Genomic DNA, 10,693 nt, shown 5'->3' on the forward strand with positions numbered 1-10,693 from the left:
CAGTTATTTTCTCCGAATTACTTGTTGAATATGAAGAAGGATTTTTGGGGAGCTGCTGAATGTTTGCCCCCCTGTTTACTCCCAACTTTCTTCAGAGTTTCTATCCTTTTTCCTTGGGCAGCAGGCACAGCACATGACTTGACAATGAGCCCACTAGGTGGCAATGGCCTACATATTTGCTGCAGGCAAGAGAAAATCATCTGGAAAATTCTGGACAGAGAGCACTGAAAGAAAAGTGACTTGGTGATTCATGTCTTCAAAGAGGAAAATGTAGAAAGCCTGTCAAAGTATAGAGCATCAAGGAATTTTGAGAATCACAGAATGGTTTGGGTTGGAAGAGACCTTAAGGCTCATCTAGTTCCAACCCCCTGCCATGGGCAGGGACACCTCCCACCAGATCAGGTTGCCCAAGGCCCCATCCAGCCTGGCCTTGAACACCCCCAGAAGGGGTATCCACAGCTTCTCTGCGCAGCCTGTGCCAGTGCCTCAGACTTCCTGATTAAGAAACAGTTAAAAAAAAAAATAGTAATGTTGCCTGATACTAATCTTGACACGACCAGCAGGAACAATTCTTCACATCCATGAAATGACGTAGTCCAAGATAAGATAGACAAAATATTGATGACGACCACATTTCAAAAGCTTCGTCTAGTCCTTTACATCTCACTGTTTACCTGACACATCCAAATCTTTACAGGGCTCTTTTGCCCCTCCTCTCTTTTTCTAATTACTCACTCTGCCTCTTCCCCTCCTGCTCCTCACACCCAGCTCCTTCACTGTAGCCAGCTTGTAGACCCTTTCCCTCTGAGCCTCATGTCCACAGGTGTCCAGCACAGCTCTGCTCCCCTTTGTGCCATGACCCCACAGTCCTCTCCCCCTGGGCTTCCATCACATCCTGCTCTAAGTCTTGTATTTGCCCAGGTCAGAATGTACTTCATTCCTCCTGAAAATATGAGAACACCTTACAGCATTTTAGAACAGACATAAAGGACATTTAAAAGGACAATTAAAATGTCCTTTTAAAAAAAACAAACAAACAAACAACAAAAAAAAACAGAACAAAACAACAACATCAAAATCCAGCTGACTGCCTAATACTGCTTGAAAGGGAAAAAGAAGTAAGGTAAGTAGGTAGAAGTTTTCCTCAAAGAAACATGACTATTTAAAGAGGAAAACTGATTTCATGTAGGACCATTGTCTGGGAGGACTATCTATCTGATTGTTTGTTTGTTCATCCCCATGGTGTGCACGCACATCTGCTGGCAACACTTTGGCCCTGTCAGTACAGAAGCATCCCCAGTCAATGTTCCCCTCTTCATCATCGTGATGCTGCATTAAACTAACAAGCAGCTGCAGGATGTTTTCTCTGGCTGAGAGAGCAGAGTCACATGAATTAGTGTCAGGCGAGAAGAATAAGTAAAGAGGGTACAGTGGTTGCAGCGAGACAGCCAGCTTTGTAAAATTACCCGAGAGATATTGCTAACACCTAGGCTAAATGGCCACATGCTTCTCTGGGGCAAGCCTTTGGAATTGGTATAGGAATCTGGTGTAGATCACCCGAGCTTTGGGTAGCTGGGCTGTGAGCAGAAATAGAGAACTGCAGGGTACTTCAGTGGCTGTTAACAGGCCTTTATGGGACCTGGGCTCTTTTAACTGATGGCAGCATCGTTCTGTCTCACTCTCACATTTCCCAGTCTATGAGGCCAGATTCGATGAGAGCTACGTTGCACAGATATCCCAAGGGGGAACATCTTGATGTTAGTGTTCATGCAGCAGAGTAAATATCTGCCCCTGTTGTCAATGACATGAGCTCCTCCAGGGATGCATAGAGGGACCAACAGTTTCATACATCGTGTGAAGGTTCTGATGGAAAAAATTCACAGCAAGCTGGCAAATTTTTGCAGATATTATTCAACAAAGAAAAGAACACCTATAAGAAGCTGTTGAGAGACAGAAATCTATGGGGAGACTCATCAGTGCTGTGGCAGATGTAACTGAGATTTAGGTGAGGTGAACTTACCCATACTGATGAGTCAGACTCACAGGTCTGTCTGAGGCCAGTGACTTGGAAGATATTGTTAGAAGGTGCTCAGTAAAAATGTTTGCCTGATGCAGAGCCGCAGTAGAGGGACTTTTACTAAACAGTAACACTGAAAATTTCCTCCTAGCTGATGATATTTGAAAAACAGGACCAGCATGCAGAGTGAAAATCAGCTTTGGTAGCCTCATTGCAAAGAACCAGTCCCCTGAGCAGCAATAATACCAAATCTGAGTTTTCTAGGAATTTGTTTCTTTGCTTAGGTTCACAGATAAATAAAAACTATTCTGCAGTGCATCCTTTCCCTTGGGAAATACACAGGAGAATTCTTGCTCTGTCCAGCTGTCCATTTTTATGAAAGTTATTAAAGAGCCAATACCTCTGAGACCTCTAGCCTTCAGTTACACATTGCTAAAAGGTAGACAAGGGATTCAAACACTGCTGAAAGGATAACACTGGTAGACAGACCACTGCCTAAATGGCCTTGTGACAGGCTCCCTTTCTGAGAAATTAGAAGCTGGAAAAGGAGCAAGAAAATGCCCCACAAGCAGAGGTGGGAAGGCTACAGTGGGACTGCACAGAGCAGTAGTGGCCCTTGAGATAGGTTAAGCATAAGAGGAGTTGATGTTTAAAGATGAGGAAGGAATTCAGTAGGAAAACTCCGTTCATTTTTTAACCTCAGCTGGTGTAACATCATGCAGGTGTATTTCCAAGCAGCAAATGGAGTATTTCCTGCAAGACAGAGAAATATTTAGCAAAAAGGAAAGAATAAAGCTCTTCTGATATGCTCTTCTGTTTTTAATCTAGGAGCAGAAAATTAATGTCTGAAGAATGACAAATACTTTGCCTTCCTATATAATGACACTGGGGGTGCTTCCACATTCTCCCTCATATTCCAGCCTGTCTGCATGAATGGGATGAATGTGCACCTGGAGATGAACCAAAGGAAAGCAAGTTATGTCCAACAACCTGCTGTTGCTGAAATAATAATGGTGGCACTAAATGTAAGCGCTACCACTTGCAAAACCCTTTTTCACTGGAGACTGTATATCCCCAGAGTGCTCTTACAGCTCCCAGAGCTCACCCCTTCCAGCTATAGGTCTCCTCTAGCTCTCAGGGTGAGGTGAATGGAGCAGGAAGCTGCTGTTTCCAGAGCACTTCCCTGCACTGCAGCCTGGCCAGGAACTGCCTAGGTGACAATGGATAAGCAGTTTAATGCCTGAATAAAGCAAAACATCGCTAATTAAAACAAAATCTCTAATAAAATCAAAATAAATAAAATAAATAAATAAAAATAAAATAAAATAAATCAAATAAAAATCAAAATCTCTAATAAAACAGATCTCTAAACCCGATGATTTTACCCATTGATCTCCAACCTGGGAGCTGTCACATTTCTTCTTTTTTTCTCTCTCCAGCCCCAACAGAAGCTTAATCATTAACCCCCTGCGCTGGTCCTGTTACCACCTAAACCCATCACATTGTCATATTCATGATGTTATTGCAGATCAGATCTGTTTCCATTGCGCTGTGGCTCTACTGCATTACTCACCATGACAAGCCACCACTGTAACAGCAGAGGCATTAATGTATACAGCAGAAGATTCAGAAATATAAACTGCAATTGATTTCTTTCTCTCTGTATTGCAAAACACAGAGGAGATGTCTCTGACCAGCAGAAGTGGTGCTGGCACCACCGCTCTTCCAGCTAAACTCGGGGGATGTGTTAGCTGCTCTGGGCTCACCCTGCTGGTCTGCAACTACTGCTTTTGAGCAGGGTGATAATTTAAACTGACTGGATCACTAGCTTCTGGTAAAGCAAAATCCTACTTTTCTATCTTACTGTTGACAGCAATTACACTGAGACTCTTGAAGTGATTGCAGTATTCACTCTCTGAATATGCACCCAATGTGTGACACCAGCTGACCTTACTCATAAAACTGCCTTTATTGGTATGCAGTTAACCAACACACAAGCACTCTACTTGTGCAATTAGCCTAGGCACATGTAGCAGGAAAGGCTTCTGCAAACCCTCCACTAACAGAAAAAGACACCAAATGCTGGGATTTCTTGACCGACAATGAATTAATTTGGATCATCTCCCAGGACATGGAGAAGTTGACTTCTCCCCCAAAACACGTTTGCTACCTTTATTTCAGTACATGCCAATGCTCCTAGTACACAAATGCTGGATATTGTGTTTCAGCATGAAGCTCCCACCAAGATGCAATAATGCTGCTTCCAATCCTTCGGATACTGGCTGAGCATGAGGAATAGGCATTGTGACTCTCAATGGAAAACTCTGGGGACATAATCTACAGAGTAGCTGGAGTTTTATTATTCTTTCTTTTTCCTCCTTTTTATTTTTTTTTATTTTTTTATTTTTTTATTTTTTTTTACTAGATTTTATGGCAGCTCATCAATAAAAGCCTTTTCCAAGAAGCCCAAATCCCCAGAAGTCACAAAGATGGCTTCAGGCTGTGCATACCTACTCTCCCTGCTCTTTAAGCTGTCTAGACAGAAGATAGCCTGATCTGGGGACCATGTAGCTTTGCTAGGGTAATACAGTGGCTGAGCAAATAAGTGCTGGGGAGATCAGGATGGATTAACCTGAGCACAGGGCAGTGTTTTGAGACTTAAGCCAGCATTCAGGAGGAAAGAGGTAGCTCAAAAAAAAAAAAAAAAAAAAAAGCCAGAGTAACAGCCAGTACTGTATCAAGCAAGGACTGATTGCTTGTACAAAATTGTACAAAATTGCTGCTGCACTCAAGATATTGCTCACTATTTACAAGTCTTGATAATTTTAGAAATTGAGAACATGTATCGTAATGCTAAAAACCAAGCCAAAATCTTACCCTGAATTCTTACACACAGGGGCAAGAACAATGGATTTGTCACTCACAGGGTGGTGAAGCACTGGCACAGGTTGCCCAGAGAGGTTGTAGATGCCCCTTCCCTGGAGGTGCTCAAGGCCAGGCTGGATGGAGCCTTGGCCAACCTGATCTAGTGGGTGATGTCCCTGCCCATGGCAGGGGAGTTGGAACTGGATGATCTTTAAAGTCCCTTCTAACCCGAGCTGTTCTGTGATTCTATGAGTACTTTGATAGAATTGCTCTGTTGTGCCTGCCCACAAACACAGACTAACTGCAACATAAAACGGGACTGCAATTTTCATGGCTAGAACAGTGGTGGGAGCACATGGTGGTGTTGGCCACTGCTAAAGCACTTCTAGTCTCTCCTAAAAGCTTATGTTTTTATGCATGTGTGAAGATACATGCCTGTACACACCAAGCACAACCATTAAGCCAAGAAGGAATGAAGCTGCTACCCAGCTATTTCTTGGCAGAGCTCTGCACATCATGTCAGCCAAGAAAAACTTCACATTTACAGGAAAACCCACTGCTGTTCTCACCCCGTTACAGAGTAAATAGCAGTGTTGCACAATGAATGTTGACACAGCAACTTGCAAAGGAATTTCACAGACAAAACAACCCTGTATTCAGAGATGATAACAAAATAAACTGGGATTTCACATGTATTTATGCAGAAATTTTGGCCTAACAAAATAAACCAAGTGTATGAGATAATTATCATAAATCGTCTTACATGTATACCACCCCACATCGTCCTTTGCAGATTTAAGTTAAGAGAGGCTGAAGGAACACATAAAACATTGCTTGAGGTTTCAACCAATACTTGAAAGAGATCTCAGTTTCTCAAAATTTCCCAACCTCATTGAGAGATCCCAGATGACTGAAACATTACTATTAGGTTTCATTTATATTTCAAAACCTGGAATATTTCTCTGGCCCTGAACACTGACCCCTTGGACTGTTGTCTATCCCTGGTGCACGATAGAGAGTTTCAAAACAGATACAGGCGTGCAAATAAAGTAAATCAAGTCTAGGAATTCCTGGGAAAGAGCAAATAACCAGTGTTTATACCAGTAAATAAAACAGGTCAGGTTTCATTTTATAGCCCTAGAGGCAAAGGGGTATGGGTCAGTTCACATCCAGTCAGCTAACCTTCTGCCACAAAAACAGTTGTCCTGCTGGAACGAGCCCTTGGTCCATCTGAGTTATTGCACTGAGCCCAAGTGCAGTTTGAGGGAGAGATAGCTAGCACAGGCCAAAACCACATTAAATAATTCAACAAGAAGGATAATCATGTGCCCTTTCCTGAATCCCATGACCTGGTGGTCTTTAGTTTAGCAGCAGAGACACAACTAGGCTGTTTGACAGAGGACAGAAGCAGGCTCAGTCAGCTGCAGCATATTACAGTGACCCTACACTGCTGCTTCTAAGGCCCAGGATTAAAAATCCTCCACCTGCAAAACATCCTGAGCAATGAAAGTTAACAAACATTACATGAGTAATAAAATCTTAACTGCTTTATAAAGCAACAGTTCTGAAATAGTTCCAGAAAAATAGCTTGTTGCTAAGGTCCAACTCTGGAGTGCCATTTGCTAGGTCATTTTTGTTTCTTGGATGGCCACAGTTGATGACAACTTTGGTAAATACAAAGATGGGCCATCAAATTTAGCTTTGAAAATATCAGAACTAAATCAAGACATTTGAAAGTTATATCTAACATATTTCCCAGTTGTAGCAGGTGTCATACCTGCAGGGTTGTTTCCTTCCAAACCTCAATGAAGATTTTATCTTTTTGTCATAGCCCAATTCATGTCAATGTCTCAATTACAGGGATCATCACACGGAAAGCAGAGTTACCAGTGATCTAGGTGTTTTCAGCTAAATGCTGGCAAAGTGGCTTCATTCTCTTACATTATGGGACTTTGATGCAAGTAATGCAAATATCTCCAGAGCTGTAACAGTGAAAAGAGAAAAACCTAAAATGAGAAAAAATCCTCACTCCACAAACAATCATAAAAGGTGAGTTCTTGTCTCCCTCCTGAAATCTAAAGCATGCTTATCAAAATCAGCAGCCCATCTACTGTGTGTCATGGTTCTTGTCCCTGTTCCTATTTCAGTCCTTGGATGTATTTTTTAGCAAAGATTTTTTTTTTTCTTTCTGGTGCATGGCCCTGGTGAACCAACTTCATCATTCTGTATAATTTTCTGTAATGAAATTAGCACAACCCAGCACACATTCACGTCTGAAATCATGTCACCCCCCTGCAAAAATGGTTCACTTTTAATGAAATTTTTATTTTGCACCATCACCAGCAGGGATTCTGATTATTTTATTTTGTTTAATTTTATTATTTATTTAATTTTAATTATTTTATTTTATATTATTATTTTTATTTTATTTATTTATCTCATGCAGTAATAATCTAAGTGAATGGAAACACTTTAATTTCCCCTTGTGTTCCTACCACCAGTCTTCAGCTGTAGTCATGCAGATACATTGAGATCCAACCTCCTTTTCCAAATTTACACATATCTCTTGAGCATACGTGCAAGACATAAGGAAGTGGGAGGTAACAAACATAGTATCTGCTGCTCTCATGGGTGGGGATCATCGATAGGATCCAGTGAGGCCAGTCTTGCAATCCCCACAGTGTCTGGTGGCACATTCAGGGACTAATTTCTGGAGAGACCGTGACAATGGCACCTATGTACTTACCTGTACTTATAACCCGATTATATTGCAACATCAATGTTAAACATGGAAATTGGGGGGAAATATCAAATGGTTTTAACCAGCTTATATTTACATAAACAAAAAACATAGCTTGTTCCACTATACATTTAATTTCTCTCCAGCTGAACTGATTTCCAGGAACAGATCTTATAATTTCTGCTGTTATTTGCAGCTCTGTCACTATAGACCAATGACCTGAAGCTACAGCTTGGCTGCTTTGCAGTGCTGTTTCAAAAAGCCTTTCTGAGATACTAGTAAACAGTGGGTGGGCTGAGGAAACAACAGATAATCGGTTTTATTTTTTCCCTCAGTGTTTTTTTAAGAAAGGGACATGTTGACCAGGGCCTGAGGTCTCCAAGAAGGCATTTGACAGACCCACTTGTTTGTTAAAGGTCTGAAATTCCTGGTTGATTCCCCATTACCAGCAATCACGTGTGTGTGATACCTTTTGTTTTCGATTTGTGAAGAGTAACATATCACAACAGAAAACAAATTTCTCATATCAGCTGCACTATTTACACCATGCTTATAAAAGGATCTACTAAAAGGGTAAGAATTTTATTTTTTTTGGCAAGCTCTTGGCAGCACAGAGCAGTAAAGGGAGAAAGTTCCCAGAAACTAGGTTTTGATCCCCCACACAGAAAACAACACCAGAATTTTGCACTTGCTGACATGTTTATGACTTTGAGCTAAATGTGTCCTTATACACCTTGATGCCAGGGTGCAGAGTGGGCCAGGGGCTCCCTGGGGCCTGCTGAGGCTCCGTGGCATCGCCAGGCAGGGCCTCCCACCGCCCAGGCCCTGGGCAACTCCATGGGGACAGGGATGGCCAAGAACAAGTTGTCAGCCCAAGGGTGAGGGTCCCAGTCAGCAAGGGATGCGGCCAGGCAGAGCAGGCACTGATGGTAGCCTCGTGAAGGCCAAAATGGGCTCCTGGGACAAGGGCAGGGTGGGGGAGGCCTGTACGGGGCTGGCCTGGGATGTAAGTGTTGTTGGTTCTCTCAGGCCCTGACACCTGAGATGTCCTTTATGCCCTCTTTGAGGATTTAATTTGTCACCTGAATATTATTGTAGATGAAAGCCTGGTAGTTATGGAAGCAACAATTTCTAAAATCAAAATGGGAATGTTACGCTAACTCTCTACAATATTTTCTTGGTTTCCTATGAGCTCATTTGTGTCCCATTAAAGACTTCTTCACCCTCAACTTAGTAGCTGGGCTCTAGGAAGAAAAAAGTAAAGGCAGTCAAGCTTTATGTAAAAAGTAATGTTCTTTTTGGATTGAACCCAAAGCATTTTCAATTATTCCTCAAAAGTGTCAATATGGATGGTTCAGATATACAAAATCAAACAGTGCAGTGCTAGAAATTAAATATTAGGATTTTATTTATATATATATATTAAATACACACACATACATAATTTTAAAAATAGAAGAGGTAGGTTTAATTTAACCTGCTTTTACACAAGTATAACAGCAACAACAACAAAAAAATGTATCTGGCCCAGTCAATTCCCACTTCTTTACAGTCAACTCAGGAAGACAGGCACCTTTAGGGCATGACTTACCAGGCCTGTTTTTAGGAGTCTGCTTAAGACAACAGAAATCATGCCTTCTAAGGGTTGGTTTCTCAATCTCCCTGATTAAAAGGATGGCCAAGGATGACTACCATAGAATCTGACATACACCTTTAGAGGCACCTCACTCCCAGAAATCAAGGAAGATCAGCTTACCCAAACCCCTTAACAACAGAAGTCTTCAGACCTACCCACACACAAACCCTCAGAGCCATTAGAGCTGTCTGAAAGACCCCTTACATTCAAACTCACCCCTCTGAGCAGAGAGTTTGTTAAATACAGTTAAGTTTTAAGTGACAATGTTATTAGTAGCATCTTTATCCCGTAAAATGTCATCAGAGGTGAATCAGTTCTGTCACAGATGCACCCAAAGCGGCTGTTTTCTGACACAGCTACCTAAAGCCTACTACTTAGGGCTCTCTGAGCAGAAAATGTGATGGACCTTTTCTCCCAAATATGTTGAACTGGAGTTATCATGAACACCACACCTTATGCTGCCGTAGGAGGTGCATCCCTGAGTGTCAGCTGAGGAGCATGTTGGATGGCAGTGAGGTCTGCAGGAACCCAGCAGGAAAAAGCACCTGATGTCACCTCCTGTTTATCACTCAGTGATGCACTAGGAAATGGCACTAGGAAAAGCATTGTTACTCAATCTACTGTGCTGGCTTCATGCACTTAACTTTCCATGCACATGTATCTTGCATATGTGTTTAATAGTCACCATTTGTTTTATACCAAATTCTTAAGAGATACTTACCTCTCATATAACAGCTGAAATAAAGACAGCAAGACACAAACATTTAGTACTTTATTTATTTATTTATTTTTCTCTTGTAGCTGTAATAGGAAACAGGAACTGCAATAACTATGTAAAGGTCCACTCTTAAAAGTTATCCAGGTATTTTCCAACTGAAACCTGCACCTACCCCACCTTCAACGCCATGGAAGCAAACTCTGGATTATCCCTTTCTGAAGATGCATAAGGACAAACTTGAACAAACTCTCTCTCTCTCTCTATATATATATATAAAGAAATATATATATATATATATATGTATATATATATATTCAGTTCTATTCTATATTTGGTCAAATTTTGCATTTTACATTACAATTGCAATGACTATTTATACAAAAGCCCAGAACAGCAGCTGCTAATTGTCCAGCCATTGAATCATGCCTCAGCTGTTGAGCTGTGGTAAGTGTATTCTATGTACACTCCACATACTGTTGTGCTAGAGAAAAATTAGATATGCTGGGACATTGTATGGAACTTCTTGCGTCAGTGAAAAGGCTCATTATATTCATTTTGGATAATGCCTCCCTCTCTGACATTAAGAACAAACAGACAAGATTTTTCTGTGCAGTGGAGAAGCTGTATTACTGAAACAGCTGTCCTTTGAGAATTGGTAAGGTCCATGTGACCCTGGTTACCCTGACAGATTCAGTTCAGGTGTTGCTTCATCTTCCC

The sequence above is a fragment of the Anas platyrhynchos genome, chromosome Z, assembly GCF_047663525.1.
Source record: "Anas platyrhynchos isolate ZD024472 breed Pekin duck chromosome Z, IASCAAS_PekinDuck_T2T, whole genome shotgun sequence".
Taxonomy (NCBI): domain Eukaryota; kingdom Metazoa; phylum Chordata; class Aves; order Anseriformes; family Anatidae; genus Anas; species Anas platyrhynchos.